The sequence below is a fragment of the Mus musculus genome, chromosome 12 (genome assembly GCF_000001635.26).
Source record: "Mus musculus strain C57BL/6J chromosome 12, GRCm38.p6 C57BL/6J".
Taxonomy (NCBI): domain Eukaryota; kingdom Metazoa; phylum Chordata; class Mammalia; order Rodentia; family Muridae; genus Mus; species Mus musculus.
In genome coordinates this window covers 61,263,410-61,275,567 of record NC_000078.6, presented here as the reverse complement: position 1 = coordinate 61,275,567, position 12,158 = coordinate 61,263,410, and the positions used below count along the sequence as shown (strand labels likewise).

General features: G+C 37.2%; 1 pseudogene; it reads right to left on the bottom strand.

Moving 5' to 3' along the window:
* Positions 1–11,151: 11,151 nt before the first annotated feature.
* Gm48305 lies at positions 11,152–11,725 on the bottom strand (annotated as a pseudogene).
* Positions 11,726–12,158: the final 433 nt, after the last annotated feature.

Here is a 12,158-nt window from a genome sequence, read left to right as displayed (position 1 = left end):
TTTTTTATTAAGATTTATTTTCTGTATGTTAGGTATGTATTCATGGTAAGAGACACTAGAATAGGGTCTAAGACCCTGATCAGCTAGAGTTAGAAAGGACAGAGTACTACCAGTGTTTGATGCTGGGAACTGAACACTGACCCACTACAAAAGAAACATGTTTTGTTAAACCTCAAGCCAATTCTCCAGTCCTGTAATCTACGAAGCCTAGAGAAAATATTTTATATTAGTGGTTTCAAGTTTTACCAAGATAATGCTTGTAGTAATAGCTGAATGATAATAAGCAGCATGTAAATTCACAGCTTATCCATGATTTCTCATTGCATATAGAAGAAACTTTCTGAAAGGAGGCAATTGACCACTTGGCAATGTCTCCTCTATCCTAACTGTAGAGCTTACAAAACCAGGTAGAGCATCTAATGTGTGATAGTAAATTCCTTATACTGCATTACTAAGTAACTGCAAAGAGAATAGTCTCTTTGGAGAACTGCTTAGCACCTAAACTGATTTTCGATAAATGAAAAATAAACATTCTTTATTATTAAATCCTGTAGCTTTGGAGACTGCTCACTCTCTCAACAAAGCTATCATTTTCTACACCAAATAAATGTTAGAAGTCTTATATCACATACAAGCATTCCAAACATTGTCTTTGAAGCATATCTATATCCTTATAATTCTTTCCAAGCATTTAATGTATTTTTTAAACAAATCTAGTGAGACTAGTATCTTTGAGGACAGAAACTCCAACTTGACCTTTCTATTATATTTTAAGGAGTTTCTCATTTTTTTCATCTCCTGTGTTTGTCTGAGTTTGCCTAATACCTCTGATATCAGACACTGATTTTGACCAGATGTCACTTCAAAAACAAACAAACAAACAAAAAACAGGAAAAGTGCAAGATGGATTAAAGAAACTAAGACTGATTACTGTTTAAAAGACTGATGCTCTATAGCTCTGAATTTCAAAGTTTTAACCCAAAGATGTGAAAGGAAGTCATTTGCTACATACCTACTAGTTGCAATGTGTTAGGTAATTGGCCTCGTCCACAATGGTTCCATTAAGTGAGGAGTGTTCTCCTCTACCTATTGCCTGCTTCTAACAACCCCTGGATAATTTACTATTGTTGGAAAAAGCTGTTTCAGTTCTACATTGAGATGCTTTTCTAGACTGTTACCTAGTCCTCCCTCCCTGTCTGAGATCACCATCACCATTTACACTATTTTCAGTAAGCTGTTTTAGAGGGTTTCCAGATCTCACATGAGTGCAAAATATGTTTGCTCCATGGCTTCCTTTTTTTTTTTCTTCTTCTTCTTCTTCTTCAAAGACTTCCTACAATAATTTGCTATGCTAAAAGTTTTTCCCCTGTTCACTTCTCAAGAGTCATGGTCTCACAGATGCTAGGATCATCACTAGCTCCAGGTAATCATTTTGTTTATTTTGACAGCTTGCATAAATAAGTTTATTACCTATAACTCATCTTGTTTCCTGCCACAGTCCTGGGTGAAGGTGCTTAATTTCAGGATATCACAATATTTGTGTGTGTGTGTGTGTGTGTGTGTGTGTGTGTGTGTGTGTGTGCTTTCAGTTTTAGAATTCTGGTTCTAAGTCAGAATCCTGATTTGACCTTTCCATTCTGACAAGGATTTACAAAGCTCCTACCTGTGAGCTCCATTAGGACAAACTACCCCCTTCATACTCAGCTCTGCTCAGCAACACTCTCTCTCCACTACTATGAAGGACATGCTCTTATACTCACATGCATTTCTACTTCAATCACCTCACCTTAAAGGCCTGTTTGATCAGTAGGTAAGATCAAAGTTGCTTTTCAGCTCAGTATTCCTATCCTGCTTCCTGGGGCCTTAACAAAAGGCCTTTCTCTACTCTGGTTTGTAGATCTACCTGTCTTTATCTTCTCAGCCCCAAAGTTACATAAAACATTAAAAAGATTATATCATAATTGTTCTCATACAAAGGGAGATCTATCATGATTTAAGGAATTAATAACCACTATTCCAGCACTACAGATGATACTAAATAGAATACTTAACCTTCAAAGAAGAATAAACAGGCCCTAGAAATCACACAATGCAGACATGATGGTTCTGATGGTTCTGTAGCATTGAATGAAAGAGATCTATTAAGACAATAGTAAATAAACTGATAGGAATTAGTAATTCCCCAAAACTTTCTAACAAAGAGACACAGACTAAAAGATTGTATTAAAAAAAGAATCCACTCTTTTGCTACCTCTAACCATCTCATCTCATGCTTAACAATAGGTAACAACTTGAATAAATCGATGAAACAGACGCTATTTCAAGTAAATGGAGCTAATAAACATGCAAGCATAGATACTCTACTGGCTCACAAAACAAACTTCAAATTAAAACAAGTCAGAAAAGGTGTTAAGGGACACTTTAAACTTGTTAAAGGGAAAAAAAATTAACCAACATGTGTACACACTCTCTTACTTAGGGTTTTCTTGCTGTGAAGAGACCATGACCAACTCAACTCTTATAAAGCAAATATTTAAGAGGAGTTGGCTTACAGTTTCAGAGGTTTAGCCATTATCATCAAGGTAGGAAACTTAGCAAGTGGTGCAGTCATAGTACTGGAGGAGTCAAGAGTTCCATATTTTGATCCAAAGGCAGCCAAAAATGACTTTCTTCTGTACTGGGCAGAGGCTGAGCACAGTAGGCCTCAAAGCCCACTTACACAGTGACATACTTCCTCCAACAAGGCCATACCTCCTCCAATAAAACCAGACCTTCTAATAGTTCTACTCCCTGTCACCAAGCATTCAAACACATGAACCTATGGGCACCAACCTACTCAAATGACCACATTACACCCAACATAAGAATACTTAGTTTCATAAATGAATGGCCACTCAATTTAACCACAGCACAGTGAGAATCATTTCACTAACCCACTGCATTGGTTTGAATAAGAATGGTCTTCCTAGGCTTGCATATCTGTATGTTTGGTTCCCAGTTAGCAGAACTGTTTGTAAAAATTTCGAATATGTAGAAGATGTGGACTTGTTGGAATATATGTGGATTTATAGAGTATCTCTATCCCTGGATATTGACTTTGAGGTTTTAAAATGCCGCGTCCGCTCTTGACCAGCAAGAACGACACGACCACCAGTCTTTCTAACAGCAGTTTATTCAGCAAACTTCCGTCTTCAACTCTCTCGCTTCAACTTTTTCTCTCTCTTTCTAACCCGGGCCTCTCACTCTTATATACTCTCAGCCCTCATCCACTCAGGGCAGGCCACGTCACCTCACCAGGCACACAGCTTCAGCTAATCAGGGCAGCAGGGGCATGTCTCCACCAAAATGGATTCGGCAGTATCCTGGTGCACTTGTGCAGCTCTCACGAAGTTTGTGGCTTATTTTCAGGTGTATGAGGAAGTCAGGTGCAAGTCATAAGACTTAGCTGCAGTCCCTGGTGCCTTCTTGGGACTGCTGCCACACCCACTCCTCACATTAAAAGACCATGTTGGTGCCAGTATTGCCTTCTCTGGCTGGCTGGCTGGGGATCAGGTTGTAAACTCTTAGCCCCATTCCTGCCTCCTTGCTACCGTGTTTCTTATTATTATGATCATAGAGTAAAGCTCAGAAATTGTAAGCAAGCACCTATCAAAAGGTATCTTTTATAACTGTTGCCTTGGTCATGCTCTTCACAGCAATAGCACCGTAACTAAGATACTCACTAATAACAATAGGCAGGTCACCTAGAAAAAACTTATACAGAGAAAATTTGGAGTAAAATGACATCATAAATCTAATATACCCTAGCATACCTACAAACTATTCTAATCAAACAATAAAGAGTATCTGCTCTTCTGAGTAATCCACAAAATTTTCTTCTGTATTGATCACATATTATGATACAAAGCTAATCTCCACAAATACAGGAAAACTGAAATTACACCCAACATGGAATTTAACCAATATGAGATAGAATTTATTTTCACCTGAATTTACTAATATAGAATTCTATTTATAGTTTTAAAAATGTATAGGCAATTTTAACTAAATATGACAAAGTATTCTGCCAACAAATTAAGCAAAGCATTTAGATGAAAAATACACTAATTTAAATGGTTACATGATGAAGTTCACAAAGAATAAGTTAATACTAGCAAAATCAAAAGTGGTTCCAAAATTAACACTGATTTTTCTGAAAGAACAATAAAGCTGATTGTTGTACAGTTGTCCTTTCATAGATGTTCCTCAGTTTATAATAAGGTTGAAATTGCAAAATAAATCATAAATTAAAAATATTGTAAGTTGAAATGTATTTAGTACATTCAACCTATCAAACATTCCAACTTTTCATAGTCTGTCTTATAAATATTCTCAGGAAATTTATGTTAGCCTACAGTTGAGAAATTTACTGTCTTATAAATACAATACACTTGTATTGTATTTATAAGACAATAAATATTTGTATTATTTAATACAAATTATTTATAATAATTTGTGTTATTATAAGTAATCTAATACAAAGCTTATTTATTATAAAGTATTGAATATCTCATATAACTTACTGAATACTTCAAGAAAAGAAAAATAAATCATGGAATTTTTAGGTACAAGGTCTCTCTAATCCACAGTTTCTAGCTCTAACCCAACTGTTAGTATATTACACATGTGACTATAGAAACAAAGAAAGCATAAAGCAAGAGGGTAGTCTATGAGTAGTTCAGTGCTGTTTGAGATGAAGAACAAGCTTTATTATATCAGAATGAGGAGTGTGTGTGTGTGTGTGTGTGTGTGTGTCCATGTTATTAAAATAGAAGAATTTAAGAGTTCTCCCTAAATGACAATACATATTAGTTTGAGGTAGTAGATGTATTAATTACCCAGAAATTGATCATTATTTAGGTGTACACAGATCTATACAATCATTATGTGAGTCTTCAAAGTTACAGACACACATTACATGCCAATCAAAAGAATAAAATAAATCATTGACTAAATAAAACAAGAATAAGAACAATTTACTCTTCTTCCTTTAGTTAGAATTGCTTCTCTTTTGGCTCTTTGGTCACATTTTAAAAATTGTGCTATCATTGTGGTGGTAATTGTTCTGAAATTAAATGGAAAGACATCCTCTACATAAACATGAAAAAAATTTTTCATCTACATGCAGATGGTAGAGATTTGTGTTTACTGTTTAAAGTATGGTTTTAAATTATCCATATAACAAGCTCTATATAGGTACAGACAAAGACTGGGCATGCGAAATTTGCTTGTAATTCTAGCCCTGGGTAGTTAGCATTAGGTGACTATCATTTTTATTTTATTTTATTTTATTTTATTTTATTATTTTATTTTTTATTAGATATTTTCCTCATTTACATTTCCAATGCTATCCCAAAAGTCCCCCATACCCAAACCCCCCACTCCCCTACCCATCCACTCCCCCTTTTTGGCCCTGGCATTTCCCTGTACTGGGGCATATAAAGTTTGCAAGTCCAATGGGCCTCTCTTTCCAGTGATGGCTGACTAGGCCATCTTTTGATACATATGCACCTAGAGACAAGAGCTCCGGGGTACTGGTTAGTTCATATTGTTGTTCCACCTATAGGGTTGCAGTTCCCTTTAGTTCCTTGGGTGCATTCTCTAGCTCCTCCATTGGGGGCCCTGTGATCCAACCAATAGCTGACTGTGAGCATCCACTTCTATGTTTTCTAGGCCCCGGTATAGTCTCACAATAGACAGCTATATCTGGGTCCTTTCAGCAAAATCTTGCTAGTGTATGCAATGGTGTCAGCGTTTGGAAGCTGATTATGGGGTGGCTCCCTGGATATGGCAATCACTAGATGGTCCATCCTTTCATCACAGCTCCAAATTTTGTCTCTGTAACTCTTTCCATGGGTGTTTTGTTCCCAATTCTAAGAAGGGGCAAAGTGTCCACACTTTGGTCTTGGTTCTTCTTGAGTTTCATGTGTTTAGCAAATTGTATCTTATATCTTGGGTATCCTAAGTTTCTGGGCTAATATCCACTTATCAGTGAGTATATACTGTCTGAGTTCCTTTGTGATTGGGTTACCTTACTCAGGATGATGCCCTCCAGGTCCATCCATTTGCCTGAGAATTTCATAAATTCATTCTTTTTAGTAGCTGAGTAGTACTCCATTGTGTCAATGTACCACATTTTCTGTGTCCATTCCTCTGTTGAGGGGCATCTGGGTTCTTTCCAGCTTCTGGCTATTATAAATAAGGCTGCTATGAACATAGTGGAGCATGTGTCCTTCTTACCGGTTGGGACATCTTCTGGATATATGCCCAGGAGAGGTGTTGCTGGATCCTCCAGTAGTACTATGTCCAATTTTCTGAGTAACCTCCAGACTGATTTCCAGAGTGGTTGTACAAGTTTGCAATCCCACCAACAATGGAGGAGTGTTCCTCTTTCTCCACATCCTCGCCAGCATCTGATGTCAACTGAATTTTTGACCTTAGCCATTCTGACTGGTGTGAGGTGGAATCTCAGGGTTGTTTTGATTTGGATTTCCCTGATGATTAAGGATGTTGAACATTTTTTCAGGTGCTTCTCTGCCATTCGGTATTCCTCAAGTGAGAATTCTTTGTTCAGTTCTGAGCCCCATTTTTAATGGGGTTATTTGATTTTCTGAAGTCAACCTTCTTGAATTCTTTATATATGCTGGATATTAGTCCCCTATCTGATTTGGGATAAGGAAAGACCCTTTCCCAATCTGTTGGTGGTCTTATTTTGTCTTATTGACGGTGTCTTTTGCCTTGCAGAAGCTTTGCAATTTCATGAGGTCCCATTTATCGATTCTCGATCTTACAGCACAAGCCATTGCTGCTCTATTCAGGAATTTTCCCCCTGTTCCCATATCTTCAAGGCTTTTCCCCACTTTCTCCTCTATAAGTTTCAGAGTCTCTGGTTTTATGTGAAGTTCCTTGATCCACTTAGATTTCCCCTTAGTACAAGGAGATAGGAATGGATTGATTCACAATCTTCTACATGATAACAGCCAGTTGTGCCAGCACCATTTGTTGAAAATGCTGTCTTTTTTCCACTGGATGGTTTTAGCTCCCTTGTCAAAGATCAAGTGACCATCGGTGTGGGGGAGGTCCAAACGCCAGTAGGTGACTGTCATAATTGGTGAGTTCTAGACCACTGGGGGGAGCTTCTGAGGATGACACCCAAGGTTCTCTTTTTGTCTTTGTCTTTGTTTCTGTCTTTTTCTTTCTCTTATTTTTTCAATTTTTTTATTAGGTATTTATTTCATTTACATTTCCAATGCTATCCCAAAAGCCCCCCGCACGCTCCCCCACCCACCCATTCCCACTTGGCCCTGACATTCCCCTGTACTGAGGCATATAATGTTTGCACGACCAATGGGCCTCTCTTTCCATGACGGCCAACTAGGCCATCTTCTGATACATATGCAGCTAGAGACACGAGCTCCAGGGGGTACTGGTTAGTTCATATTGTTGTTCCACCTATAGGGTTGCAGATCCCTTTAGCTCCTTGGTTACTTTCTCTAGCTCCTTCATTGTGGGCCCTATGATCCATCCAATAGCTGACTGGGAGCATCCACTTGTGTGTTTGTTAGGCCCTGGCATAGTCTCAAAAGAGACAGCTATATCTGGGTCCTTTCAGCAAAATCTTGCTAGTGTATGCAATGGTGTCAGCGTTTGGAAGCTGATTATGTGTTGGATCCCCGGATATGGCAGTCTCTAGATGGTCCATTCTTTTGTCTCTTCGTCATGTGAGTGCATGTACACACACACACACACACACAGACCCACACACACACATGCACATGCACACACACACACACATGCACATACACACAAATAAATAAGACACTATCAAGGATAACATCTAAGAGGATCATTTTGTTTTCTTTTTTAAATTTATTCTTTCAGACTTTGCATCCTAATGCAGTTTCTCCTTAGTCTCTCTGCCTTTCTTTCTTCTCCATCTACTCCTCTTCTGTTTCTCTTCAGAAAAGGGCAGGTCTCCCAGGGATATCAACCATCCATAGTATATTAATTTGTAATAAGACTAGGCATCTCTCCTCATACTAAGGGTAGACTAGGGAATCCAGTAGGAAAATGAGACTCTCAAAATCAGGCAAAAGGGTCAGAAACAGTTCTTCTTCCTCTGTTAAAATTTCCACAAAACACCATGCCCCACAACCATAATATATGTATGCTGAGGGCCTAGGTTAAACCCGTACAGGCGCTGTGGTGGCCCCTTCAGTCTCAACGAGCCTCTATGAGTCCAGGTTTGTTTATCCTGTGGGTTTTCTTGTGGTGTCCTTGACTCATGTAGCTCTTAAAATCTTTCCACAAACTGGTTGTTTTTACATATTTTAAAGATAAAGGTTAACTTTCATGGGACCACCATTCCTAATCTATCCTCAATGCTAATGTTTAAGTAATCTTTATGTCTATTATAAGTACCTCAATGCAACTACACATTATCATGCATGGTGATTTATACTTGTGAAAATAATTCTACTCATCCCATCAAGAGTGATGATGCTAAAGATGAGTCATATAAATTATTGGCACAGCCACACTGCTAGCATGAAGGGACAGATCATGGAGCTGAACTTGAGTCAGACTAATTTCAAGACTGAGCACTGCAGGTCACCTAAGACATGTAAGATAGAGAGAAAATGATGCTCGTTTGCCATCTGTCTCTGAATATTCACTTGGCAAGCTGACTATGTTTCATTGACTGGTCCTTCAGTTTCCCTAGAGTGAAATGTTTTCATATTACTACCAGACAGAGTGTGCTCATCCAGGTTGTTTATAGTTCTTGTCCTGCCTGACTTTTTTTTTTTTTTTGTCAATTAAAAAACAAAAACAAAAACAAAAAAACTCAACTCTGTAAGATAATATGAAAAAAACTCATTGGTTTTAAAAAGCAAAAATTAGTTGTAAAATCCAGCCTTGAGTTTGATTTACGTTTATTACCTCCTCCGTATTTACTGATACATTTCAAAAGTTCAGTAAATTTGATGTTAATTATAAGATTTATTTTATAAATATTTTAGTACATATATGCAATGTACACATATATAGTTGCACATCATTAAACAGAATAATCAAGTCTATGTGTTGAATATTGCCCGAGTAAATAAATTTCTAGAAAGCGCTCTTAAGGCATATGAGTACTGGTTATATAGCGGCTCATGGGTCTAATATTCCTTTTGAGATCTGTGATAGATGTGGCAGAGAAGTTAGGGAAGTGGTCATGAGCTTTGGTGAAAGGCACGGGTCATTATGCAGCCCTTTGGAGCTTAACAAGTAGAAGACAAGCTTCATGATAGGGGAGATGATAAAAATTGGGTATTGGCAATATGACATTGGAGCCAAACTATGAATCTGTCTATTTTGTAACAACATAAAAATATAAGTACTTTCTGCAAGAAAATTTAGCCCAGGTTTATGTTAGTACTTAAAAAAGTTGTGGTGTATTTTTGGGGGGACATATTTGTGATATGTGTATGTGTGGTATATTTACACATATGTGCAGGTACCTATTTCACTGTGCATGCACAAAGAACAGATGAGGACATGGCCAGCTTCGCTGTATATCATTCTAAATCCTATTCCTCCGAATCAGGGGCCCTTGCTAAACACAGAGTCAACAAACCATAGCAAGTCTCCTGTCTCTGCTCTCCACTGGACTAGATTATACATGGCAATGCTAAGCTTTGAAAATTGTGATTGGAGGTTTGAACTCAAGTCTTCATGCTGGCTTCTAGACCATACACTAATATTTTAAATTATGTATATAAAAAGGCATACAGTTTTCTAATTGGTCAATACAAAAAAAGTAGATCTTGACATATTTATTTTGACTGTATAATTATAAATTGCTACAAATGTAATGTTTGTCAATATCCTAGGTAAGACTTAACCTTTTTTTGCCTTATGATCTCATAATACATAATAGATGACATAGATGATTTAATAAATTTAATCAATATTTGATTATTTAATCTTATGAATATTTTTCTCTCAAACATAATTCATTTTGTCAGAATATTTCAGCATTTATCTTGTAAAATTATAACTTAAAATTCTCTCTACAGAAATAGCATAATTTTACTTTTATTATGGAGAAGTACTTCACTTTAATGTGCATGTTAGAATAGCACATTAGTATGCTCTGAATTTCTTCCGTGGGTGGTATTACAGGTAAATTCATTCTAATTCAAATATTCTTGGTGACTTTTTCCTGCTTTGCCTTGCCATTTATCTTAACTGTATTAACTACAGTAAAATTTCCCAGAGGTCTCCCACACATATAAAGACACCAATGTCAGAAGTCGTCAATTTGTGGCAAATGAATGTGCTGAGATGCCACTGTGACTCTGAGGACACAGGACATGGCAGGGTCAATTCAGCTTCCCCATCCCTTTTCATTAAAACCGATCATTATTAATTGGGCAGTCTGTAACACTTTGATCTGTTCTAGACAGCCACTATTATAGATTTGTGAAGGTCATCCTGTAATGTGTTATCAACTTAGTGTGGATCTTGAGATGTGAATAGGGGCATAAAAAGGAAAAGAAGGATCAAATGCTTTTAAAGACATTCTCATTTCACTGTTAGGTCGTCTTTCACAGGGGAGTCCTCTTTCTTATCAACTTTGAAAACTATAATTTCTGTTTTTTTTTCAGTTAAAATGTAACTCTGACTTAAGTATTTTGTCATTGCAGTGAGAAATAGTATAGAATAAAACATACTTTATAATCAATATTAAAATATTTTAGTATTTTCTCTTTTTTCCAGTCCATCTTTTAATTTTGTTTTGAAAAATATCTGACATCACAGATCTAGACTAAAATGTATTAATAATCCATTCCTACATTTCTATGACAAACAAAATTTATGAGCCAAAAAATGGGGGGAGAAGCTTATGGAACTAAATATGAATATATCAGCATAACTGCTGAACATAGAAAGGAATTAAAACACTTAAATTAAAAAAATCATGATTGGATGATATAGTGTGTAGAAAGTGAAAATTTACAAACTATTTAAAACTGGGACTTGCTGACTCTTCAGAAACTACACAGATGGGTCATGGGGTGGTGGTGAGCATCAGAAAGGAACTGTGGATAAATCCGGACTGTTCTAGCTGCTCCTCATGCCACCTGTGTCTGAGGAAAGCCTGACATTGATTACATACTGAGCCAGGCTAATACTAGCAGCAGATCTAGTGATGGTAACCTGATGATCAGTAGATCCTTCCTTTGAGTTTGCGATTTTGATCTGTGCCCTAGAAATTTGACAGATCTCATTGATTTTGGCTCCCTAAAGCCTGATTATGCAGCCAATCAAATCATTTGGAATGACGAGTTTATGAGAAGTAGTTTGAGCAAATGCATCCAAATCTGCCTAATAGCCTTTCAACTCTGGAGAGCTGGATTCAAGGTCCCTGACCTGAAGGGACCACCTCTAGAGGTGGTGTTGGGAAAGCTCTCACTATCACTGCTTGTTCTGTGAACCTGTCCTGACCACCTGCAAAGATTACTGGAGAACTAGAGGGCTTTGGCCAGTACTGAATGTTCACATTCTTTCGGGGTTGGGGGTCTCCATCATGACCACCACAGATCTGTTTGACACAGTCAATGATGGATTGCAGAAAGTCAGCAATAGTGATAGCCCACTCAGTTGAGTTGGGGCATATCCACTGCCACCTAGACATGAGCCCCTCTACTCTTCTCTTTTTAATAAGTTAAAGCCTATTAGTTTTATATTCAGCCCTGTGGACGTATTTCCCACTTTGTTGAAGTATGCATTCGTGTTTCTAATATTGAATAACATCTAGATAGCACAATATTGAATGAGTGATGAGAATATGATAGAAATTATTGGACATTCCTGACCCCAAATTTTGAAATTTTTCTCAAGAAAATGTTAAATAAAAAGGAGGACTTGGTAGTGATTGTATATTTATTCTTTTTCCCCCTCACTTTTTGAAATATATATATATATATATATATATATATATATATATATATATACTTACATTACAGTCACTCCCCCCACAATACTTCCTCTTCCCCTCCTTCCTCCCTTTTCTTCTCTGAGCAGATTTGGGTCCCCAGGATATCTCCCTACCTTGGAGTATCAAGTCC